This window comes from Eulemur rufifrons, chromosome 6 (assembly GCF_041146395.1).
Source record: "Eulemur rufifrons isolate Redbay chromosome 6, OSU_ERuf_1, whole genome shotgun sequence".
NCBI lineage: Eukaryota > Metazoa > Chordata > Mammalia > Primates > Lemuridae > Eulemur > Eulemur rufifrons.
This window is the reverse complement of record NC_090988.1, coordinates 76,741,329-76,768,290: the sequence shown is the minus strand read 5'-3', so window position 1 is coordinate 76,768,290 and position 26,962 is coordinate 76,741,329. Positions and strand designations below refer to the sequence as shown.

The 26,962-nt window shown below is 39.2% G+C and overlaps 1 protein-coding gene across 7 annotated transcripts in view; it reads left to right on the top strand.

Moving 5' to 3' along the window:
- Positions 1-26,962, top strand: part of MPPED2 (metallophosphoesterase domain containing 2) — a 168,090-nt gene that overhangs the window by 18,836 nt on the left and 122,292 nt on the right. The window contains exon 3 of one of the 7 annotated variants that reach the window (XM_069469761.1): positions 933-955. The exons of the other annotated variants lie outside the window; for them this stretch is intronic. The gene's annotated coding sequence lies outside the window, so the exon portion shown is untranslated. The remainder of the gene's footprint in view (positions 1-932; positions 956-26,962) is intronic. 7 annotated transcript variants of the gene reach the window in all.

Here is a 26,962-nt window from a genome sequence, read left to right as displayed (position 1 = left end):
CTCCGATGGGATCAGATTACTTGACTGCACATCTGAAACACGAAACTCTTGCCCTACACCGTGCAATTGAGTTAAGCTCAAAATTCAAGGCCTCCCCCTAAGACTGGCCTCTGGGTAAGCCTCATTGTTGATCGCAAAATGATTTCCTTTGAGAGGAGCAAGACTACAGTGAGGTTTTTATGGCCAATTTAGTCCGTACATTGGTGCCAGCCAGACATTTGGCAACAGTTAGTGCCAACTTTGGTGATCTAGCCACCGATTTTTCCCAAGGTCTTCAAAACCGTCTGGATTCGGTGCTGACATTGAAGGAAAGATGCATTATAAGTCCAGCTTTCTAGGCACGCCTCCTATATTTTTTATTTTTTCAAGAGGAGAGGTACTGAGAAGGGCGGGAGAGCAACAGGCTGATCCGCTGCCCTAAACTTTGAGTCCCTGATGGATGTTGCAATTCTTCTTCCCTAAACACTATTTTCTACCTCTATTTTTGTCACTTCTTTAGTGAACCCCTACCCCTCTCTCTGGGTGTATAAAGTGTCCCCTTATACATATTCAGAGTATTTATGACTGCCGCTTTCCCCTGGTCGCACTTATGATAAATATACCTTCTAATTGTTTGCAAAAGGTTTGTCTTCCGCTGGGCTGTAAGCTCTGAGAAGGCAGCGACCCTGTCTTTTTATTTTTATTTATTTTTTTCTGTGTGTATCCACAACACCTCTCACAGTGCTAAGCACATTCTGGACACTGTACAAATACCTGTTGAATGAATGAAATAAAGCAGAGTTTGCAAGAATTCAAGGGATTAATATGTGCTTCCTTGAGCAGTTTGTGCTCCCTTGTAGTCACCCATTCATTTTGAGAGCACGCATTTAGACTTGACGATACACTTGGCTTTAAAAAGGGTCACTTATATAAGTCTCCCGTGTTTCTTTCAGGATGGAGCTGGATGAAGCTCAGAGTGAGTATTTCTGATACTCGTACGCTAACGCTGTCGCCTCTTCCACCTTCCGTTGACTCTTACTTGGGCAGTAGTAAACTCTCATTTCTAACATAGGAAAAATATCAAAGTTTCACTTTCAATTTGACCCTAAAGATTTGGATTTCCTATATTGTTCTCTGTCCTAAGAACTGAGGCATTAGAAAGTATATTGTTTTAACGCCTTGTAAAATGCTCATTTATTGATCCTATTTGGAGTCAATGATTATTGGTTAGAAGCGTGAAATTAATTAAGATACATTTCAGCACACCTACCAGGAGTCTGACTGACAACTGGCCCTAATATGTGGAGTTTACTTGAAATGAAGACCATGAAAAAGGGTCGTCTGTCATCATGGAATCATGCAATTTGCATAAGGCAAACCAATTTTTATTCTGTACTCTGATTTTTAACAACTTTATAATTTTTTAAAAACTACTAAGCTCTTACTGTTCTTATGGAACAACTATTTTGACAGAAATCTGTGATTTGGGTTAAATACAGATAATACCATCATAACAATATTGGTGTTATAGCAATTGAAAATCTTTAAAAATTAATGTAAAGGTAAAACAAAGGAAATTCAAAGTAAGTATGTAATGGAGTTCGAATTATAGGTGACTAAACTATAAGCCCTTTGAAAACCAAATGATCAGAAAAAAAATCCTGCTATAAACTGCCAGGCTTAAGAAAGAATTTTACATGGAGCAGGAATTCAAAGGGGGAGATAAGAAAGAGAAGTCTTCATTGCAAACGCTTTTGGGGCAGGAAGTTTTTAATTTAGATGACTGACTTCAGGTTTTCTCCCCAACTTTCCCCGTGGCTGTGCCTACTAAGGAAGGTGTTGTATAATTAGACTTTCTGGAGATGCCCTTTGGCTGAAGACCTAATTTAGTCTCTGGACTTGAGTGCAGGGTTAGAGTTGGTGGAGCTTTTGCCCTGCAGGTAGAAGCTCTTTGATGGACCTGCCTCTTTGATAAGTATCTATAGGGCTGGCAGTGACATTGTTTAGGCAAAGTATGGTTTAGTAATTGAAGAGTCAGTGCTCCTTAGTGTATGAAAATCTTTCTTTCAAATAGGGAAGACACCAAAATCCACATGCGCAATTTAAATGAGCCTGTATTCTGCATTATAAATATGCACCGGATGCCAAGTAGAAAACCGGAACACTCTCTCAGGATGCTGTTAGGGCCAAGCGGAATCTCATTAGGGACAGCTTCAAAGATCAGTTCCTCGTGTCCATAAAAACAAGTGTAAATTATCTGGTGCGCGCCTGCTGTTAGCAGTTGCGGTGTTGCATTATGCATGATTCAAGACTGCACAGAGGAGACACAGACTGCACTGAGTTCCACAATATATGTGGGGATTTCGCCACCCGTCTTTTTTTTTTTTTTTTTTTTTTGATGCTGAATCCTACATTTTGGAAATTTGTTGTTGTGTTTCAGTTAATGTAGGGTGCCCTGTATAACCTGCTCCTACATTTTTGATGCATTGGAGTCAGTGCAGAGAGGAATGATAAGGTTCTGACTTGTTTACATGAACGGCCAAGCTACTCGGATTTATGTATCTTGTTTGCTCACATATGGAATCAGGTTAGGGGACCATGAATGTGTCCCATGCACATAGGATTGGGTGCATTTGTTTTAACTAATCTCTCCCTCATTTTGGTCTCTTGGTTAGATTTTTAAAATAAGTGTGAATGCTCAGTAAATTAAGGAAATGTAGTCAAGTTTAACATACAAGGCTTTAATAAATAGTTTTGAAATAAATACCTGAAAGTCTGGAAGTATTTTCTTGAGCTTTATTGCCTGAGAAGGCAGGGAACGGAAGCAATAGAGTATAGTGTTTAAGTACGTGGCCTCTAGAACCAGACTGCCAAGGTTTGAATCTTGGCCTGCCTCTTACTAGCTGTGTGACTTTGGGCAAGTTACTTAACCTCTCTGTGTTCTCATCTGTAAAGGAGGGAAAAAATTAGTACGTCCCTCAAAGGGCTGTTGCAAAGGTTAAATTAATTGATTTCTGTATAGTACCTACACCATTTTTCTGGGGAGACAGTAAGTCCTATAGAAGTGCTTCCTCATATTGGTGTTATCAATATTATTATCAAAGGTAGAAGTCCTTCCAAGGCAGTTGGGGTTGACTGGGCATGGAACACCTGAGCCTGAATTTATAAGCATTTGTGTGCTTGAGTGAACATAAACACAAACGGCTGAGGGTAGGCAAAGTCAGAGAATGATTACCTTGGGGTCAATTAGGAGAAGCCACTAAAAATATCAAATACTTAGTAGATGTGTCTGTTTCTGGCCCATATGACCCAGGGAGATAACCATGAGATCTTGGGAATAAGTTAAGAAATAGCAAAAGAGAGGCCGCTTTGCTCTTGCCAGAGTAGAAGGAAGTGTCTGTAGCATCTCTTTTTCCCACTTGTTCCTCAGAGCCTAGTCCCAGAACAAAGAAGCATATGGGAGAAAGATCAAAAAATCAACTTTACACAGTGTCCCAAGACTGAAATCCACACACTTTCCAGCACCAGTTACGTCCATTTTGAAATTTATATTTGCAAATTTAAGGAAATAATGACGGACATTAGTATTTCCTTTTCTGGACTGGAAGCTCTGTAAGGGCACTATTAATGTGGGCTGATTTGGGGCTCAGTAATTAAATTTGTCTTTGGCAAATCCATAAACAGTCTTCAATATGTATTTCTTCTGTCACTTTGTCCTCACAGTAAATTCTCTCTGGACTCAAAATCTCCCCATCCTTTTTAGAGCATCATCCCTGCTATTAACATGCTCACCCAAGCACTACTTGCTTGGGTGTTCACCTTACTTGCTTCAATGTTCCTCCTTATAGGTTGCTTAAAATGCCCCTGCCACCTCCTGTCATTCATTCATCAATACCTTAAGGATGATTTGTTGGCAGCTCTTATATTTTGGCATTAAGTGATTGAGGCTATCTTTGGCATTCTACAGTCCTCTAGCACCTTTACTTGGAAATGAGAAACTCACTCTCCTTTGAATAAGAGAGAGTTGTTTGGCTTGATGAGGGTCTTGGAAACCGTCTATAGGATAGGGAGGAAATGAACAAAGAGCGTGGGATGTCTGAGGGAAGTTGTCATTGAAAAATGTTACAGTCAATGAATGAATACATATTTATTGGAAGTAAATACTTGATTTGATTCTTCTCCCAAACACGAAAGAAGGTAGGCTTCCTGTAGGAGGCACCCTCTGATGGAAAGCAGTTTAAAATAAACAGGAGCAGCTATTTTCTGCCCTGGAGGGGATCATATTTTGCTTTCATTTCAAAATATTTCCCCCTGTTCCTACCATTCTTATGTCTTATGTCTTGGTTCTTCTCAAGGCTAGCAGCATCTTCTGGCCCTGTGGGCTCCAGAAACCACTGCCATTTCCTACTCAGAGACTGCACACTTGGACAGCAATTGCATTTTTGCTGGGTGGTGGGACTTGAGAAGTGTGTGGCCATGTGCTGCGGGCTTTGATAGTGTCTTAAATTTCAAGCAAGTTAGATGGTTTCAGGCCCACTGCTTGCTGTGTGTGGAGATGAGCAAACCTATATGCTTCTAGATCTTTTCCATTTGGAGACATGAAGATGAAAGGTTGGATGCTTCAACCCAATACAGTTTCCAAAGTTCAATCTGAGTACAGTTTTGAGACCTAACTATGGTTGAATATCAGAGATCAAGGGTAACATCAAAGGCATCTTCAGTTTTGAAAAGTTGCAGAGGTTACTGTTTGAAAATGATGTCTCTCACCCCCAAAAAGAAGTGGTGATATTGCACACTTCTTTTATCTATAATTGGTGCTGGCATTACTTGGTAGACCATTGAAGTGTGTCTTCTTCATTAGGGTTGAGAATCCCTGTGGCCACAGCTTGCTCCACAAGGAGCATTTCTAGCCACATGCAATAATTTCCCTCTTGGAAAAATGCCTGGTAGCAGGTGTGAAGTATCACATTATGTTAAAAGGCAACTGGCCCCAAATTGGCTTTGGCCCCTTTGCCTAGGGTACTGCAGATCTAGCTATAAGTAAAGCTGTACCCAGATGCCTAGGATGCTGGTGCAATGGCTGGCGGCTGAGCACTGGTTCAGTTGCTGGTGGTGAGCCAGTAGTATCCGTTAGATCTCTAAAAGCTGAGCATCACAGGAAGTAGGAGCATTTGTTCTAGCTCTGATGCTTTTCTGGGAAGTTCAGAGACGGCATTTGGCAGCAACTTCACATTCAGTTGAAACTGGTGAACTTCACATTCATTTGAACTGTTGAACTTCATAATAGGAAACCTACCTAATAAAAGCTCTAGTTTTTGGTGATGATTCAAAATCGTAGCTCTGGAATGCTCAAGACCCCAACTTACTGGGTAGAGAAGTTCATAAAATATGCCTTGTGAGGAGTCCAGCTAGTGAATATGTTGGTTGTATCAGTCTTTATTTCACTGTAGAAATTACACATCTATATTGTCTATACTCAAATATGTGTGTGTATGTACACTTGCACACCCACCCACAGACAAATGAAGGTTTAAAAGTAAACATAGATGACACTGGTTACTGAACAGTTCTGTTGGCTATCTAAAAAACAAATAAAACATTGGACATGTTTGCATGTGGGTTGAACACCTCCGCTAACAATTACTCACACAGTTGACCTTGTTTTCTATTGAGGGCACCAAGAAGCCACATTATTAAGCATATTGGGTCAACCCAGGGTGCACGTTAACATTATTTTTCTTTCTGTGCAGATGAAAAGGTCCTCAGCCAGATTGTTTTCTTTTTCTTCCACACCGGGTAGGGGGTAGCATGATTTTGCATGACTATGGGTCTGCTCTATAAATAAGCAGATTCAGTCCTTTGTTTTAAATGTAATCAGCAAGATTGCATTTGCATTGCTTGTAAGTGAATCACATAAGTGAAATTACATTGCCTGCATCTCATTTGGTATCATAAAATGTTATGGGATGCAGGCTGTTTTTCTCCAACTAAAGTGTCTTGAGTTAGTATTAGGGTGCTTGCTTTCATTTTCTTTTGTGACCAAATTTGTTGCATTCCACAGAGCTAGGGCTCATATTTTCACTTATGTTAGTTGCTAGAAAAATACTTGTTCATGTCCTCTAGAATGAGCTAAGATATTGGTTCAGTAGGGGGTAAATGGGAGTTTTAAGACTATCTCATGTCGTGTAGCAAGTGATTGCTAATCACTTTCTGTCATTTGTGGCAACTTCTGCTTACTAAGAGTAAATGCCAGTCAATGTTGGTTGGAAGTATAAAGCAATTTGAAGCTTTTCAGGCAGTTGGCTACAGACAATGGTTTACATTATTAAAAAAAGAAAGTTAGTCACCATTTTTTTGTAACCAGTATGAAATACGTATCTTAATTGGCTCTTTAGAAGGTATCCTTAAAAGCATGACTCAAAAGTCATTTTGAGAGTCCTTTACTTATTTCTCTGAAAATAAATAATTTAGCATAACAATAATAATTGTGGACTTCCAAAGTCAGTAATTTCAGAGACAAATGAGGATACCCTGTTTCACAAATCACCTTCCCTCTCCACTGAGGTTTTCTTAATTCATGAATTTTTAAGATGGAAGTCAAAGGAAAGGTATGAGTTCTTAGATAACCTATGATACATGTGGTTACCCACAAAACCTCTGTTTATTAACTACATTATTGATAAAACCCCACAATGCAGCAAACAGCTATAGTGCTGATTATGCCTTTTGCTTAAATGTGAAGACTGTTTTCAAAAAGAAAAAGCATGCCAGTTATGGTGACACCTCAGCATAGTATAAGATGCTTGATAACAAATGATGATCTTTTGTTATTGGGAGAGGTATTAAATATAACATGGTTCATGTGGAATAAACGGTAGAGAGATATGGGAAGAACTAAATGTCACAAATGGCAAATTAAAATACGAGAGTGTAGGAATGTATTTTTTTTTGTGTGTCAAAAGAAAAGACTTAAAGATGCTAAACCAAAAAGAAAAACTAACTTTCTAAAATAGCTTACAATTTATTTCAGTAAGACTTTGAGGGAGATTCACAGTATTGTGTTCTCGTATTATTTTAAAGCAATGTGTCTAGGAAAAACATCTCATAGGGAAGAAGATTGAGTATAGTTTCTTTTTAATTTAGTAAACTTTTAATCGAAGCATAACATACAAGCTGAGAAGTATGCAAATTAAATATGTTCAGTGCAATACATTTCCACAAGGCAAAATACTTACGTGACCCCTTTTGAATGTAGTTTTAAAGATCATTTTGTTTGTTTTAGTTTACCAAATCATATTATGAAATCATAATTTAAATATTATTGTAATCTGCAATAAATTCTTATTGATACATTTGTAAAGACCTTTGTTACTATTGCTGTGTGGTTTATAAAGAAGATAATTGTGCACATTGGGATCCCAGTGGCCTCTCATAGATTCCTCTGCAGCTGGATGTTTCAGGGTATAGAGTTGCATATGTAACTACTGTGACTTTTATTTCAACTGGTCTCCAAGGCGCACTTTTCATTAGTAGTCACTTAAGATTTCCTGGAAGCTCCTCTCTGTGATTTGAAAAATTCTCTGGGTAATATTTCCAAATTGATGACCTTCTTGAGTTAAAACAATTTTTGGGGGGTCTAGCTTTAAAGATATCTTTATTTTCTATTCCATTCATCACCATTTTCTCATTGAAAAAATTAACCATGCTTATCCCACTTCAAATGAGCAGCTGCTCTTTGAAACTAGATCCTTCTTTCGGCTGTAATTGTCCAAATGAGGAGGACCAGGTTTTGCAAACTATTTGAAAAGAATTGGTTGTGACTGTAAAGCATCTTTCTGCTTTCAGTTTTTTCTCTTCAAATTTTGGTGTGTTCTCAAGCAAGGAAAAAAAAGAAGAAGAAAAAAACGAAAGAAGGAAGGGGAGAGGGAGGGGGAAAGGAAGGAAGAAAGCAAAAGAAAAAGAAAGAAAGGGAGGAAAAAGCAGTTTACAAAGTACCTATAAGCAAGGCAGCTCTTACCTGGGAACAGCTTAACTACGGCTTTGGAGGAAAGAGAGAGACATAAGATGACCCCAAAAGTTCAGCCTGAGAAAGACTGTTGAGTTTAAGTGTGACTATAAACTATTGAGCCAGATTTTTCTTTTCTTTTCTTTTTAATAAATTTACCAGAGTAAGTAAAATAATAATAAAATACATACATACATATACATACGTGTGTGTATAAGTGTGTGTATGTGTGTATTCTGTTGAGTGTTATTACCAATTTCTGTGATACCAACATTGCTAAAAACAGTTGTTGAAACACTTCTTTGGGGATTATCTTTGGAGCCAGTTCATGGACACATAAAGAAAGAGTTCTCCATATTTTCCAGCTTCAAAAATTATCTTTACTCATATTCATTTATATCTTCCTGGCAAGGCCCTCATGGTTCCAGGTCAACATGCCTAAGGAATAAAAGTCATTAGTGAGTTCTCACATTTGACTGTCTCACTCTGGCCTTGAGGTGCTTTAGACTTATCAGGGTAAATGCTTCTTCAGTTGGACCCCTCATGGTCATTGCCATGAAGAGTTCTCATATTCGTTTTACTCCAGCAACTTCCCACTTGTCCACAAAGGTATTGGATTGCCGGTTGGAAATTTGATCCAACCTGATCAAAAGGGTCCTATAGAAATGGGAAATAATGGTCTATCAGCGTGGAGACTGAAATAATTGCACATTCTGTTGCTAAGGGCACCAAGACAGCTGATTAGAGATGTTTATTGATTGGTTACTTAGCAAGTTGTCTTTCCTTAAAAGAAAAAAAAAAAAAGAGAAACAAGCAATTGTAACAGATATATGTGTGTTCAATTTCATAATACATCTATGTATATGTGTTAAATTTCCTAATAACTAGGGAAGAACATTTCCAAATGAACATGAATTATAGCTCTGTTTATTATACTATTGTGAAAACTAATAATTTGTCTTGACATAATAGCTGCTTTTGGGCTATCAGCAGTCGTGAATAAATGAAAATATCTATAAATTTCCAAAAGTATATTTGAATTATTTTGTATTATACAAAATTATACATTCTCTCCACAGAAAGTTTAAATTGATACCTCTAGTTATGATAGAAATATTATAAAACTTACTTGAACCTTGTAAATAAAATAGTGAACACAACTGTTTCAGAGTTTTGATATGTATCTGCTTACTTGGCATAGTCATTCTTTTATTCATTCATTCATTCAAATATTTATTGGATTCCTTCTATGTGCCAGGAAAACAAACTGCCTGCGTCTAGGACTGTTTAACAAATTGAAATTTGATCTTATAAGTCCATTGTGGGGAAAAATGGTTCAATGTAATGCCCTGTGATGATTAGTGTCAGTCTTAATACAAAATCTGTGATAGCCTAGAGCATAAAACTCACCCTTATTATTTTTGTCTATTTATTTTTTATTCTGATAGTCATTTCTTTCTGATGGTCTTTATTCTGATGGTCTTTATTTTGTTGTCTCACCTTGGTTAAATGCTGCTTTGTGGGAGCTCCTTCTTTATCTCCTTGCATCTTCTAGACTGTAGGGCGTACAGCCTACATTAGAACAAGGAGACCAGTTAAAAAGAGGCAGGCAAGGCCAAATCCACATAATTGATGATAATAGTAGTAATAAATGGCTACCGTTTATTGAGTGCTTACTGTGTGCCAAGCTAAGTGCTGATTGCCTTAGTACATTATCTTATTTAGTTCTTACCATAACCCTAGGAAGTAGATGGTGTTATTCCCATTTTGCAGATAAGAAAACCAAGGCTAAAAGAGGCTGCCAAGGGTGACCTGGGTTTCTGAACTTGTCGGTGAAACAGACGTTTGCCTGAATCTACGGGTCATGCTAATCTGTCAAAGAGTCAGATTTGGCTATTTCTTTTCCAAAGCAAGGCTCATGATAAAACCATGTGGAGCTAGCTGAAGTCAACTTAAGTCACGAAGAGACATGAGGTAAATGCAATCCAGAACCACAAACATATTTTTGGAATCATTCCACTGATTAAGGCCCTGGAAAGAAGCATGACCAAGGATGACGTCTTCACTCAGAAACACAAATGTGGAAGAATTCATTATTAGGAGGCTGGGGAATGGTGTGGACAAATGCATATTAGATTGAGACTCAGATGGTGTGGGCCTCAGTTCCGTCATCTGTAAAACGAGACCAATACTCGTTAGAGCAGATGGTCTCCAAGGATCCTTGCATTTCAAGTATTCTAAGCTTTTAGGCCGGAGTTACTTAGAATTTCTTGTCTTGTTAGTTTCTGGACTTTCCACTCAAAGGCTACAGGGATTGGGTGATAATGCGGGAGAGAGTTACAAATGGAAACCGCACACTCATCGGTCATGGAATTACAGAGGGAACACTTAAGGCTGTCAACTTATTCAGCTAAACACCCAAAACTGAGTGGAAAAATTTAAGAAGGAAAAGATTTTCTCCACCTTGAGATGTATTTGTGGGCCTATAGAAGAAGGAGATTTCCTCAAAGAACATGTGGATGTGGAATTATTAAATAAAAATGTAGAGAGTGGGCTGGAGTGAAGAATCTGAGATTCCAAGGGATTGTGTCAAGCATGTGTTTCTTTCATTGACTTGTCTAGATACATGTGAACAGCGTGGTCTGAGAGACTCTAGGGCTAGGAGTTTCTAGTTTCAGCCTTGCCACTGACTCACACTTTTGTATCCGTATCTTAATCTCATTTTCTTATGTGTAAAATGTAAAGTAGGTCCCTACTGCTTTCTGGTGCTAAAAATCTGCGAATCGGGGTATCTTTTGATAAGAAGCTAAAGCAGGAGGGTGACAGCACTGAGGTGGTGTCTGTGGTGACCGGGCTCTCAGTGGCATGAGTCATGGCTGAGTGACTAGTTCAGAGGACCTGGACTGAAATAGTTTCTATGGAGAGGAAGAAGAGAAGTCCAGCATTAAAAACATAATTTGCAGTTGAGTGAGAGCAGTTTGTCCTGTGGAGTGACTTAAATAGATGATAATTCTGCTGTTGTGCACAGTGGCATCCAGATAATGGCGGAGGAGGTGGGATAGCCCAGACTAGCATTGCCGTGGAATCCCAGAGACTGTCTGCGTTTGGGGTTGGTGTGAGCTGCAGGTCTGCAAGGGAAAGAGATTCCGTGGCTTTGTGGAGCTATGAACTAATGAACTGGTGTCAGAGTGGCCAGCACGTGGTGTCAGGCCTATGTGCAGGCCAACATGGGAGATCTTCTGACCCAGAGAAAGTATGGTGGCAGGTGTCAGACTTCTAATGGATATTTTGGAGTTTCAGGGTGGAAATTTTTAAATAGGAGTTTAGCCTTAAAGGAACAGGGCAAGGACAAATTGCTTTCAGTCTCTGGAACTGTGGCAGGACATCAAGACTTAGTAACAAGAAGGAGGCAGAAGCCCAGTTACTAGAACCGAAGTGAAAGGCAAGCAGAGAGAGGACCGAGCTGAGTGGTGGACATGAAGCTGCCATGGCTCTGGGCAAGGGACTTCCAGGAGGGCAGAGAACCGGGCTTTGCAGTTGTCGGGAAGTTCAGGAAGTGCCCAGGGGACTCTAAATTGGGCAAGCTACCTCAAGACAAACTAAGAAATCTAGGAACTGGGGTGTGCTTTTTTCCTTCCTAGTTCTTAATTTGCTTCATAAAGTTAACGAAAAGAAGCAGTGGTCCTAATTCTTAATCTCTAGTTCCTTGACCTTCTGTTTATGCTTATTTATACTCATAAATCGTCAGTGCAGTCTGACTCCCTGACAGCTTCCTTCTTGTAGTATAGGCTTTTCCTGTTGTCGACAATATACTGAAATCCTTACTCTTTAATACCTGCTGTGTGCCAGAGATGGTGCTTGGAGTTGTAGATACTCTCTCGTGTGAGGCTTGACTCAAAACTCAGGCCTCGCTCTTCTAAGCCTGTTTTTTCCGTCAAGGTATCCTGACTTTCAGTTTGAAGCAGTCTCTTTCCTGTTTCTCAATCTTGTTTTAACAGGAACAATGAAGATTTTCAAAATTCCAGCTACTGTGCCTAGAAATTCACAAATGCTGTCTTCTCTTTGCTGAAGCTTTAACTGCTTAGAACAGAAATCCATGTTTGTTTGTCTGTTTCAACTGTGGGAAATGCAAATGTAACTCAGAAGTTGTTTCTTAAGACCACACTAACCCTTCCTCAATTGAAAGGCTTGGCATTGAATTTGGGATCTTAAGCTGATGATCATGTGTGAGCATGTAGGTATTGAGCGAGCCTTGATAATTGTGATTTCTGACTTCAGTGTTACATTCTGTGACTATAAGCAAGATTTACGTTATTTTTTTCTACCTGACCCATGCCCTTCTGCCTTTTCTTTTTTAAAGAAAATATAACAAATATGATACATCATTTAAAAAGTAAGTTTTATGATGCAGTTGGCGGCAAATGGTGTTGAGTGGTGATGGAACAGTGATTTTTGGAAATAAACTGAGTAGGGGAAGAGGAGAAAAGAAGGAATTCACATCTGTGCCCTTCGTTTGCCTTGGAACACAGGCTGCAAAGGTGGGAGGTGTTTGTGCTCTTCCCTGTGCTCACTGTGGGTGGCCGGGCCTGTCCAGCACATTATTTTATTTATCTTAGAGGAGTTGCTGTAATTGTTGACCAGAACTACTGGCATTTGGGGTTCACACATCACTGGGCTCACGGTCTGTTGGCATTTGAAGAGTAGGAGCCACGGTGTTTCTTACCTATGGTGAGAAGTTATGTAGCTGATTTCCAAAATGGTCCAGTTCATGACCACAGGCAGGCCCCACTGTTAGGGCTGTGCGTCTAGAAGTCTCGTCTGGGCTTGACAGCTTAAAAGCCTTTTGGGGGAGTTCAGCAAAGGGAACTGGTTAAGAAAATTATGACAAAACTAACCCATGAAATATCCTGTAGCCAGTGAAAACATTTATAAAGAGTCTGCAGTAACACTGAAAATGCTGACGTTATAATGGTTTAAGTGGAGGGGAAAAAAAAAAAAGAAACCCAGAATATAACATTTTGAATGCAGAATGATTCCAATTATATTTTAAAACTGCATAGCAGTAAGATGAAATGGAAAAATACCAAAATGTTACCAGTAGCTATCTCTGGGAAGCAGAATTATAGGTTCATCTTTCTCTGCTTTTTATATACATACTCTTAATTTTACTAAAGTTAATTATCCCTAACTTTAGTAAGCATATATTATGTAACTAGGGGAAAAAGCATTTTTCACGGTAAAAATATAACTCCTTGTATTTTAGGGAAACTCCCCTTTGTGGATCAGGAAGATGAGTTTGTCCTTTGCCATTCTTGTTTCTCCCGTGACTCCTGTTTGACTGAATTAATTCATTACATTGTGTAAAATAACACCTATTTGAGTACACATAGGAGTTGTCAGTTTTAATAGTACTAGGTGAATAATAATTTTACAAGATGGAGTTGACTTATGAGTTGTAAAATGGCATGTTTTTTCCCTGTGAGGGTGTAGGGTGCTTTATTATCTGCTTATAAGAGGCCTGTATTTGGAGCACTTCATCAAGGAGAGTATTCAAGTTTTGTCGACCTAGTGAAGTTAGGGCAATCCTGAGAAACTTTGCAGAGACAGAAATGACAACAAAACAGTTGCAATACTCATTGGTCCTTTACACGGGGCTCAGTGAATTCTCATTACTTCCTTACAATATCCTTATGAAGTGTTTTTACCCCTAATGTAAACTTAAGACAACTGAAGTGTAAGGTTTAGTAACTTGCTCCTATTCCAGAGCTTGTTAGTTTGTGTATTTGGGATTTAAATCCATGGTGTTTGTCTCTAGGAGTTACTATGCTCATAAAGTTTTCTGGGGAGTCTAGTAAAGTTCGTGCAGGAATTTATATTAAACCATCTGTTTTTCTTTTACATGAAATAAGAGATGGAAGCAAATAATATTTGGACTAGTAAAAACACCTGACAAAAGATAGCACTTTTTCGTTTTTAGAGTGTTTTGGTTTTGATGGAGACAAAGTGGACAAAACTAGAATTTCACAAGTTTATTAGGTATTTAAAAGTAATTTATTTGAAATCTGGAGAAAACTTGTATTTTTTTCAGTTTAGCATTGGATTTGCATAGTATGGAGCTGGGCGGCAGTAAAATAGTGAACAAGCCGAGTCGCCAGACAGACTCCCCTTGTAATTGAGGCTTCTCCATTTATAGCATCTCTGACCATGGGGAAATTATTTAACCTCATAAGCCCAGTATTTCTCATCTGTAAAATGGGATTAATAACACCTACCTTATAGGGTTCTTGTAAGAAATAGATGAGGTAACATTCATAAAGTGCTTGGCAGAGTGCCGAAGGCATGGTAATAGCGTTCATTGATGGTAGCGATTATTTTTATTACTGGGAGTTGGGAAGCACGGGGCCTGGATCCAGTTCTGCAACTCACATCGGCCATGAGCAAGTCACTCAACCCTTCTGGGTCTTAGACACCAGTGGGAATAATAAGTGTCTCTCTCTTTCTTTTTTTTTTTTTTTACAATAAGATAAGGATGCATTGAAATTATATGAGAGGCAGCTTTTTGAAAAGGTATGGAAGGGTTCTAGCAATGTACATGATAAAGATGGAAGGGAACGGCAAGCAGGCCAGGGGCAAAGCAGTTAACTTTACTTGAGTTTAAATTGTAACGGGCTTTCCCACAACAGTCTAGTTTGCATAGAACAAGTTGAGGAAATTATACTTAATCTGCTGGGAGAAAAAACTTTAACTCAGAAACCTAGCGGTGCTATTCACAAATTTGCCTGATTTGTGGCCTCTCATCAAGAAAGGGCCAGCCCTGAGCTGGACCTGGTGGGAGAGCCTATTGGGTTTTCTTCCAGGCTGTGCCTTCTGGTTAGCAGGGTGCCCTCTGACGGGCCTGGCTGAGGTTTACTCTTTCACTCATGAGTGAGAGCAGAATGGAAATAGTCCATTCCTTCACTCCTGCAAGCTGTGGAAACATCAAATGTAGGTGTATGTGTGTCTGAGCGTGTCCGTACCTCTCAGGACAAGGACTTGTAAAAATTACCTGCATCCTACATTGCCAACCAGTGCTCAGCAAAGTTTGCTTTGGCAAACTCACACGAAAATTGCTGGCTATTCTCACATCCCCTCTGTGGGGCTATATAGGAGCATTGACCGGTCCTGGGTCCTGTAGCAAACACTTAAGAGTCAGGGCAAACAAAGAGAAATCATATTCTAGTCCCCTTACACTTAGGGAAATGGGTTCAAGACTCTCAACGTGTTCCTTAGTATGATGACATACGACAAGGGTGGGAAAGACACAGTAATTTCTTTGGAACCAGAGGCTGGTTTGTTGTTGGGGATTATAAATCTTTTCAGAGACTGTTTCTCAGGCCACCATTCACCCTAGATTCCTACAGGAATCACGTTGCCTGCACAGAACAGCACCAGCACCAATGCTGATCCAATTGAATTTGTCAGCTGGGCTGTTTTCCTACAATAGGTGTTTGGGAGCATTACCTGTTAACATGTTGAGTCCTCAGCACTGTCTTGAAAGCATATCGGAAGCTTTGATAGGGGCTACCATCTTTTCATTATTATATATTTTTTTAAAAGAGCAATTGATATGGGAGTGGGAAGTGGGGCTGATTCTGACTTAACATGCCCCCTTGGCCATCCCTCCCCAAAAGGTGATTTAAAAACAGTCAGTGAGCCAGAGAATTTTCAAGGCTAACTTTCTCACGTGGAAGAGAAAAATTATTGCAATGCCCTTTAGCTAAGTACACTCACTTCAGCCTTTATGGATGGCAGCAGTCACGTGTTCACCTCCTCATGAGGAAGAGAGCTTGAAAAAACAATCACAAGGCTGAACCTCTGGAGGTTGGAGCTGGGATGATCTCTGATTGTAGGGCACAAGGAGTGCCTGTAAGGTTGCAAGGTTGGCTTTTTTTTTTTTTTTTTTAAAGGGGAAGGCTTTTTGAGGAAATAATCTTCCTGCTGGAAAGCCAAAGTTAACCCCTTTTTCATCTTATGCATCATTGCTATAGCAGAGACAGCTGACATTCCTGAGTCTTAGCAGACCTGGCTATTTTGCAGAACTCATGCATAAAGATGGTGGGCCCTCTACAGTTTAGCATTCTCACGAATGCATGCAGGAGTGAAAAGGAGCAAACAGTTAGAATTAGGCAAACATGGTAGTTTCTAGTAAACTTTTAGCTAATATTGATGCAGAACTGAGAATTATCTTTAGTATATTCTGCTATCCAAAGTACTCAAGAAAGTGACTGATTTGAAATAGAACAGGGGAAATTTTGATGTGAATCATCATGAAACCAATAAAATGTAGAGATGACCTACAACCAAGTATAGAAAGAAAGCAGATATGTCCATGATAAGAACAAGAGTGTAATTGGATTTTTGTGTTGTTTTTCATGTGTGTATAGGGATGTATGTGTGCACACATTGAATGCAAGCTGTTAAAGTATGTTGTACAAAGTTTCATCTGTGTAAAATATGGTTTGTACGTTGGACTCAGTCATTCTTGGCTGATACTTTTTTGTTGTTTATAAACTTTGGAATAAAATAACCACTTGTTCCCGAAGGGTACCTGAACCAGTGAGTAGTCATAATTGTAGTCATGATGATTTGGTGTCCAGATTTTATGAAAATTGGTATCTGGATGAGGCATTCCTACTTGGCTTTAGTAATCCTATACATCTGTGAAGTAGAGAGGTACAAGCTTTAACAAATTTAGAAAAATTCAGGTCACCTTATAAATGCAATGTCCACCTGGGAATTTCCTTCTTTGTAAATTTGGCACTATGATTCACCTGCCCTGACTCTTTCATACCCCTCTCTCTCTCTCACGCTTTCTCTTTTTTAATTTTAAATTCTGTTCTTTTCATGTTGAATGACATTACTCTGGTTTTCTGCTTGGTGAACTAACCTTTCAAGGCCCCGGGTAAAATATACCCTCTTTTATGAAGACCTCCTTACCCTCAAATAGAACTAATTCCTTTCATCAATATTTCTTATAGAAGAATCTTGGTAATGATGGCTAAGCACTTCCTGAGCATTTGATATGCACTGGGCCCTTTACAAACAATAGTTACTGTTACTTAATCTTTGTATCAACCTTATGAGGCAACTACTATTATCATCCCAGTTTACAGATGAGGTTACTGAGGCTTAGAAAGGTTTAGTAATTTGTCCAGGGTCTCACACCTAGGCAGTGGCAGAGCCATGGTCTACACTCAGGTCTTGTTGATCCCCTAAGTGGCCTAAATGTTCCCGTAAGTGACTTCATAATCACTTTGTTCTTTCTCATTCTCTCTGCCCCCATAAGTGCAGAGGCGTTTATAATTTGTGGTCATATTGATTACAGTTTGGTATGTATGTCCTCTAAAGTGAAAATAAGAGGTTCAAGATGGTAAAAATGGCATCTTGGTAACCTCTGTAGAATAATAATAATTAAAACTATTGACTCTCCTACAACTATAAAATGAACACTTGTCAAAACTTTTACTTAACTCATTAATGAATGAGGGAACCGAGACAGTTGTTATAATAGGTTTGTAGGAGAACCATGAGTTTATGTGGAATAAAAGAACGTTGAAATGAATTTAAAAATGGATACAAAACTGGAGGGGGAGTCCATTGAACTTCCATTGGACAGAAATTATTTGCATCTATAGGTGAGAATTATTTGCATTACTTTCAGTTATCTACATGTTACAAAGTTATAAAGCAGCACAAAGACTAAGGCCTGAGTCCCTGTGGGATCAGATAATCCCTGGAGACTCCAGCATTGCATTAAAAGGATGCCCATTCCAAAGCCTTAAATTTTTCCCTACACCTCAGAGAAACAGTATTACATAACAAAGAGCATAGGCTCATGGTTTAGACAGGCCAGGCTCCAAATCCAAACTGCCAAGCTTAATCTGTGACCTTAAGTAAAGTTTGGAGAAGAATACATAAAAGAACACACACACACATATACATACGCAAATGTCACACAGAGATTTTGAGAGGATTAAAGGTAATAATATAGGAAAAGCCCTAGGCACCTAGCAGATACTGCTAAATATTAGGCATTATCATTAGTAATAAAGTAACTATCAAAGTATCTAACATATTGTTGTTGTTTAGCAAATGTTTGTTGTCGAGTGACTAAATCAGAAGTGGACAAATGTTTTCCTGTTAAAGGAGTTCTGGACGTGCCACCCCAAAATATACCATTTTGGTGTGTTCATTATTTTGAGCTGAAGGCACTTAAAAAATAGCCAGTGCTAACCAGAAGTTGTAGAACATCAAGGTGGATATTTCCCTTTGCTATTGTTTGAAGTGAATTGACCACTGGAATTGCATTCAGACCTAGATTTGATCTCTTCTCAACCATATACTAGCTGGTGATATTAGACAAGTCACCCGTCATGTCTGCAATTTGGATACCCCAACTGTGTGATAATCCTTGGGAAGTGTAAGCTATGAAACACTACACCAAAGTGGCAGGTACTCATTTCCAGAGAGGGAGGAAAGCAGTCTTCCATGGATTCTTTCTTTGTGTGGAAACCATGTAATCTTTATGGCTGAAGAGTGGACTGGCCATTTCAGCAAGGGCTAAAGATGTGGGGTAACTATTTATTGTTACAGAATAGTCTCCAGAATAATAAATGTTAAGTCTAAAAATTACCACATGGGATAAATTTTGAAAGGTCATTAAATGTTGGCATCATGTTGAGTGGTCTCACAGATAAGCATTTGTCTTGAAATTTACTTAAATGATGTCTCCTTTGTAATTAAAAATGGTCTTTTTTGGTTTAGGCGTGACTGATTCTTTGAAAGTAAGTCTATCAACTCAATCCAAAGTTCGGAAAAACAATAAAGACCACTAAAACCCAACTAGAATGGTAGCACACTTTAAAAAAGGCCCATTAGCTATGCAAATATGATGTTACCTGTACTTGTGAAAAGCACAATTAACTAAACAATGAAGCCCATTAACAACAACTTGTGAGACATTAAGCCTTGGAAAAGTTGGTTTTGATGAGTTAGAAAGGTAGGAAAGATAGAATTTGTTCTCATTTGGGCAGAATTTTAATACAAAAAATCTTGTTTAATCAATTAGAGTAAACTTAACACTCTTTGTAAACTCCACTCCCAACCCCCCATCCCACCCATATTAAAAAAAATGCTGTGTTTTGATGGCTCTTAAGTTCTTTCTACTGGCATGAGCTAGGTGAAGACATGTTTGAGCCGCTGTTTGGAAATGATCAACATTTTGTTCTTGAAGTTGTGGTTGTAATTATTGATTTTAAAACTGGGTGCCCCATTTTAGGACAGCACCTGCTCTTAGATCTGTGTGTGTTGTGTTGTGTAAGAGGAGGTTGTACAAGCTGGAGGACAAAGGGAGCCGCTGAGCAGCCACACTGGGGCAGAGCCACCTGCTAGCCCATTGCCTCTGCCATATTGCTTAATCTGAGTTTCAGTTTCCTGGGGTAAAGGAAGGCAAAGGCAGGGCCTGCCTGCTGTAAGGACTGAATGAAAGTGATCCATGTAAAGTGCCTTACACAGAGCTGGGCTTCTAACTGAAAACTGCTGCTGTTGCTCGTCATCATTATCATTATCATTGTTTACAGCCCCAAAATTCCATTAGTTGCCAGATCAATATTATAAATGGTTACCAGTTGAAGCTACAGGAGACTTAGCGTAGGATGTTGCAGTTAATTTTCAACTCCTTTTCCAGTCCTCCTTTATAGTATACATTTACATAATCATGATGATGGCTTCTGTTTATGATAGCATCAATTTTCTACTGACTTTCCTCCCTATTCTCTCCTTTTTGTTTTCTTTTTGATTGGGTTTGGCTTTGTCATCGTATGCTCTGATTTTTTTACAAGCCAACTTTTCCTCCATTGTCTCCCACTTCTCAAACTCAGCTTTCCTAAAACTCAGCTTTCACTGTGGCCCTCTGCACCTTTTAATAGGCAGGGGGAGGAAGATGTTTCCTATGGTCTCCAAGTGTGGTTTAGGCCCCATAGTCTGGCTCTCTGAGGTTCTGCCCCCAGTCCCACTAGCCTTTCAAATCTTCTGCTGCTCGGTGTCACAGAACCCTTGCTCCGGCTCCCCTTTACTCACAAGTCCCTAAACATGCTGAGTGCTCACACACCGCTCTTAAAATTCCGTGGATAGCCCTTCTTTTCTTCCAGATTTTTCTAAACTCTGTGCTTATTTCAATCCCAAGTCAAATGCCAGCTACAGGCTGCTCTCGTGTTTCTTCTTTCCGAACCCCTGAGAGAGCCAATCCTTTGTTCCATGCATTTGCAATTAACATACTAGCTTTTGTTCTGTGTTCACTGCAGTGTTACCTGTCCTTCTTCCTAGCCCACCGGCAGTGCCAGGTATTTTCTCCTTTACTCCACAACACCTCGAACATCCCTAATATGATGCTTTGCATGTTGTTTCATAAATCACCTATTTACATATCCCATGGACCATCTCAGACTCGCTGGTAGCTGTCTCCCCAGCACCTAGCACAGTCAATACCCCATAGAAGGTGCTCACTACAGTAAATGCTTGTGAAATGACTAGATAACGGAGCAGTTACTGGGCATGTCTGTAAGCTTTTGTTGAATAGTGAATTGACAGATCAACTGCAGAATCCTTGAGGGAACCACTCTTGTTGCCTGTTTGTCTTCCCAGCACCTCCTGTGGTACACGGCGCACAGGTAGATGCTTAAGAAATGGTTGTTGACCAACTGCCTGACCCACTGATGGGCCAACTGACTGTGTGGAATGATGGGCATTGGGTACTACGTCACATATTTTTTTCCTCAAATGCAAAGCCATTACCCAGGGTTTTAAGCCAATTAACCTGACTGTCACTTTAAAAGAGAGAAAAATATTTAACCCTGGACGGTACATCTCCCGTGGGTTATTTATGACCTGACAATATGCCATCTGAGAGGCTTCAGTGGTTGCCACAGTAGTTAGCCTGCTGGGCATGAAAACACCTCGAATGGCGCTAGTAGAAGGACCATGAATTCATAGTGCATGCAGTGCTCAAAGAATTAAATTGTTACCACTTAACATTCATTGAATGTCAGCACTGTACTTTTGTACTAGGAAAAAATAGAGGAGACACACTCTGTGCAGTGGGCTTTGTTAGCTATAATTAGTTGGTGATAGAACAGTGTTGATACAGCAGTTCAGCAGTTAAAGGAAAGCAGTGCCTTTGGTACAAATGTGAATATATTTATACATCTGGTTCTGTTATGCTTACTGTGTTTCAGCACACCATTACTGTTCCGGGGCATGACAGCTAAACCAGGAGAATTTCACCAGCTCATAGTTTCAGAAACACAAGAACAATCCCATTTCTGAAGTGCCTTTAGTTAAATCACATATTCTTTAATTTTGGTTTTGTTGTAGTAACTGGGATTCTGGCTTCTTTGTTCTCTTTTGCACTAGGTATACCTAGATAGGTCCTGTCTACAGTCCTACGTTGCAGTTTCACTTCTCTTTATGTAAAGTCTTACTAATTCTGATTATATGTGGATGGATCTGTACTGCATTTGTCTTTGCATTGTCTTGGAAAGCAGAAAATAAAATTGCAAAGAGAAAGAACATGTTTTAAGCAACTTCAGAGACTGAATTGTTTCTCAAGTCTTTCCCCAGGGAATAGTGGTTCATAAGCCCTGTGGCTAATCATGGAAACTTGGGATGGTTTGGTCTTGCCTCTCTTTTCACAGTTGGGGAATAGAGCCTAGAACAGAGGAAGTGACTTGCTTAGGTTCACACACAGCTGATGGATGACAAATGCATTAGGAGCACAAAGGCCCCTGGACTCTACCACTAGGGCTCTTTGTAATGAGTCTTACCTGTCAACTAAAGCAGTCCTTCTGAAGAGACATGCATTTGGAAAGTTTTTGCACATGTGGCTTGACATCCTTGAGAATGGGAACTCTTTTATTTTTACCAATATTCTACAGATAAAACTTTTGTATTGCCCACTCCCCCAATGAACTGTGATATGCAATTTTTTTTTTTTTTTTTTTTTTTAGTTTAGAAGACTCCATCTGACTGGATAACTTAACATAAGAATTGAGGATTGAACAAAGGGAGCATTGAAAGGTGGATATTTTTGACAATGAATTTCAATCATTTTGAGTAGTCTTTCTAGATACCAATGGCTCTTGGAGTTTAGATTATTAATTTGCTGGCATTTTACAATTTTTAAACTCACTCTTTTTCTCCAAGTGCAGGTATATTTTAGCTTCCAAAATTAAGTGGGTGGAAAGAGAAGTGAATTGGAAGTTAGGACACCTGAGTTCTAGTTCAGCTGAGTTCTAGCTCAGATTCTTCATGGTAAGATGAGTCATTGAAAACCTGGTCAGTGTTTTCCAAAGTGTGGAGTATGTGTCAAGACGCCTTAGAGTAGACAAACCTTAAACAACATTTTAATACTTAGTGTTTATTTTAATGTGTAGTTGAAAAATAAGACAATCATATCTGATTCGTGACCTCATAGGTGATATTGTTCAGGACAAAACTAAAAAATATTTGTGTCAAAACTGTAAGACAAAAATTAAGTTATAGTCCAAGTGAGTGAGGCAAAGACCATGAAGATGGCACTCAAGGAAGTGAAACACAGGATTAGATAATCTCTAAGGTCCCTTTTAATTTAAACATTCTGTGATTCTACTAATGTAAGCCCGGTATTTATTTAGTATGTCCAGGTTGGATGGTGTAACATCACAAATACAACTTTAGCTTTCATGCTATCTAAATTTTTTGGGTAAAAGTGAAAGCTTTAATGTTATGCTGGAAAACTTTTTAGAGATAAAGTCAGTGGAATGCATCAATACAACATCAGGACTTTAAAGTGGAATGGGGGATGCTAAACACGTTGAAATCCAGTTAAAATGCTTTGTAAGGGTAAAGCTCTGTTCTCGCACTGAATTAGAGGCTAAGTGTGTACAAAAGGGTTTTACTGCACACATGGTCTGAAGAAGAAATCCATGTCACAGCAAACCCAGGATAACAGCTTTTCTTAAGATCTCTCAATGTGGTTTGCAACACTGTATGCATTTGTTATTGGAAAGAAATAACAGATATGGCCAGAAGGGGACTCCATAGAGGAAGCAATAATATTATCATATTATTTTTTGTGGATTAAAAAACTCCTAATATATCAAGACTGAATAAATGAGAATGGTTTGTTTGTTGGAATATGCAATGAGTTATATAAACATTTGAGGATCAAGCTTCAAGAACAAGATTTGAGGCTTGGCACAAAACTTGGAGAGTTAATTAGAAAACGGTTTTAGATGATAGCTCAGGCCTCCTCTATGAAAATCCAGCAGTTTGTTCGACGCTCTCACCTCTCTATGGCCTGGACTAAGTATGTGTCTTTTATGAACAGCTCGTTGGTCTGTGAATTCACATGGACCATGAATTCTGACACTACAGATGGAGGGGGTCTGGCCAGTGGAATTGTGTCTAGGAGGATTCTGAGGGCATTAGACATCCTATCACATGAGGAAAAATTGAAGAAACTGGCTGCTCAGCTAGAGGGGAGATAGATGGTTTCAGGGTATTAAAATAGATGTTTCCTACTAGTTGAAGAACTGTCAGACTGAAAAGGGACTGGATTCTTATTCCTTTATCATTTCAGTGTGCAGAACTAGGGTTAACAAGGAGTGACAGGAAGGAAACAGATGTATTTAAAGATTAGATTCTGTGCCCACGACTGTGCTAGGGATGGTGTATGCGATTTCTTTTAATTTTCACAAAGTCCCTGAGTGGTAGCTGTTATCTCCTTATAGCAGGAGAGAAGGGGGTCGGAGAAAGCAAATGATACTGCTACTACTAAGGGTAGTAAAAAATACTATTACTACTAGTAAAAAGAAGTACTAACATTTATTGAGTGTCTACTGTGTGACACTATTCTAAATGCTTTCAGTACATTATCCTTTTGTATTCTCACAACCACCTTAGGAGAGAGGTACTATTTTTATGCCCATTTTGCTGATGAGGGAACCAAGGCACAAGGGTTAAGCCACTTGCTTAGTGTCACATGTTAATAAGTGGAGTGGAATTCGGAGCAAGGCAGTCTGACTCCATAGCCAAACAACTCTTTGCCCTTTTGTTATTCTCCTCTGTTTTCAGAGTACTTGACAATTTATATCCTCATAGCAACATAGCAAATTAGGCATTATTATTTCCATTTTACAGATGAGAAAAAATGAAGCTCAAAGGAATTAAAGAAGTTGCCCAAAGCAGGTGACTGAGCCAAAACTGTTACTCAGTCTTCAGGCTCCAGGCCAAAGTCTTTGGACCACGCTCAGCTTTCTCAGAGGTGCAGAATCTGGAACAGAAACTTTCTAACAAGTAGAGCTATCAAAAGCCAGAATGCGTTGTACAGGGGGCTGGGAGGGGGTTGGGAGCTCCCCTTCTCTGGAAACCTTGGAATGAAAATTTATGTGAGTGAGGCAGGTTAGGGGTGGAAGGGATTCAAGCGTCACATAAAGCGTTGAACCAGATGCCCTGTAAGGTTTTGTCCTGCTCTGGGATTTTATGATGCTGTGTTTTCTTCTCATCTTCCCATGTCGTCTTGTTTTCCCCTGGGTGTACTCAAATGTATGTGCAAATCTCACTCTGATATTTGAATCTGGCTCTGGGGGTTAGATTGCCTTGGTAAGATACTCACTTGCTAGGATATTTGACATGGTGCCTTGGGGGAAATGTTAGGTCATTTGAGAAGTCAGCAGCATAAACAGTAAGTGGTAAAGCTGTAAACTAAGGAGGAAAATGTAGTGTGTATCTTCATACGAAGTGAACAGGTAGATCTTCCAATAACAGGATCTCCCTTGGACCTGCTGCCACAGTGAAAATACTTGGCTGTCTTGACTTTTTCTTTCAAGGTGTTTATCAGATGCCCAATTTTGGAGTAGTAGTTTCCCTCGGGTTATCTCAGCTTTAATTATCTCCACTACAACTTGCCCACTCTGCTAGAATCTTATTTTCAACTCTGAATGTCTGTGGGTGGAAATGTTTTCCTTCCTATGACTCCAGGTCCTGCAGTCCTGCAGTGTAGCTGTGTCCTGCTGCACTGTCTTGTCTTTTGGAACCACCTCTTGCTTTGTCCTTTGTCCTGTGGATAACAAAGGACCTCCATGCCTCTGGGTCAGGGGATCTATACAAATTCTGCCTTTGAATCTTTATGCTCTCTACTCACCCCCGCACCCCCTTCCCCTTATCTTGAATCAGTCCTCCATACATCTCCCAAATATCCACTAATTGTTTCTCTTTGATGATGTCGTTTTGGTGGTGTCGATGGGTGAGCCTCCTCTGCTTGCTTGGCTGTCTACTCTGAACTCATCATCCTATTTCAGCTCAAAGCTGAGAAGAAATATTTTTCCTTCCTGTCCCCTCTACATTTCTGTTTCTTGGCATGTATTTAATTGTTAATTCTGCTGAGCAGTTAAATGCTTCTCTGATGGAGGTAGGAGGCTGGGGAAGAAGGTGGAAGTGATTCACAAATTGACTGGTGTTCCTCGTAGTCTCAGAAGGTTTATTGCCCAATATGGAGCAAAGATGGGAAACAAATTATGTATCATGTGATGACCGGCCGCTCCGAAGTGGGTAGGTTCATAGAATAGGGGCCTATTTACAGCACGGGTTTACATCTGTGCTACTTTCTGTTTAATAAATTCTAAATGCTGACTATGATGCCCCTCTCATAAATTGGGATGGAGTCCCAAAGGATTCTGAAGCAGTAGCTGTGTCTGTAGCTTAGCTGACTTACAGAAAGAGAGAAATGGGGCTGTGTCTGTGCATTACTATTACGATGAAAGCTGGAAAACAAAGAAATACCAGATAGATATTGAATTTATTCATATATTTAGCAAGCATTTAGAGGTCCAGTGGTTGACTTATTAAATTTTCATTTAAATGTTGGTGGATTAAGTATAAGTGCAAACAATCCCATTCTAATAAGCATCTTTAAACTTTTGGGATAGGAATATTGCCTGTCATTTTTGAGAGTGACACAGCCATCTGCAGCAGGGAATAGTTATTCATTCTCTAGGAAAACTACATACTTCTAGAAGACGGGAGATGTTGATAAGATTGGAACCACTGAGACTGAGTGTAATCGAATCTCAGTGATGGAAAGGGAGACATCAAACATTTTTATATATAAAAAAGCAACATTGGATATGATCAAGAGGGTTTCCAGGTTATTGATGAGATCTCAGTGGATTAGTGAATTTTCTCTGTGGTAACAGCATATTAATTTCTAACCTTTCTAACAGGAAAAATCCATTAATTTTTTGCAGAAGTTAAACTTTCTTTTTGAGCTTCCGATTAGACGCACTGTGACAACCAGTTCACAGTTCCTTCCTTCCTTCTTCCCTCCCTTCTGCTTTTCTCTCTTCTTGGTCTCTTTCTTCCTTAACTTGCCTTCTTTTCTGACACAGATAAAATAAAATAAAAAGGTTAGTCATTGAAGAAATATGAGACTCGTTAGGGTGTACACTGATGTCTTTATTTCCTTCACTGAAATTGTCATTGTTAAAACAAATATTAAAAAAAAACAACAACCCAGATTGTTTCTTTATAAAAAGGAAAAAAGAAAAAAATTAAAGCCACATGTTTAGGGAATCTTGCGTTGAGCTTTCAGTCTGTTCTCTGCTGCATGTTAACTATTGGGGGTGGGACTGTGATATGAAATATTGTTCCTTATTTAAGGTTTTACACTCTGATCTCTGCATTGCATATTGCTTCTCTTGTGACCTTCTCTTTGCATTTTTAACTGCTCCTTTTCACCCTTAATCCAAAAATAAGTGAACATTCCTACAGAGAAATTAAAGGAAGTTGTCAGTGTAGAGTTAATATAGTTAAAGCACCCTTAACTCTGCCACAACCCCTTAAATAATTAAAACTGTATGCTTGAAGAGTCAGATTTGCATTTCTTTACCAAGTTTATTTAGTACA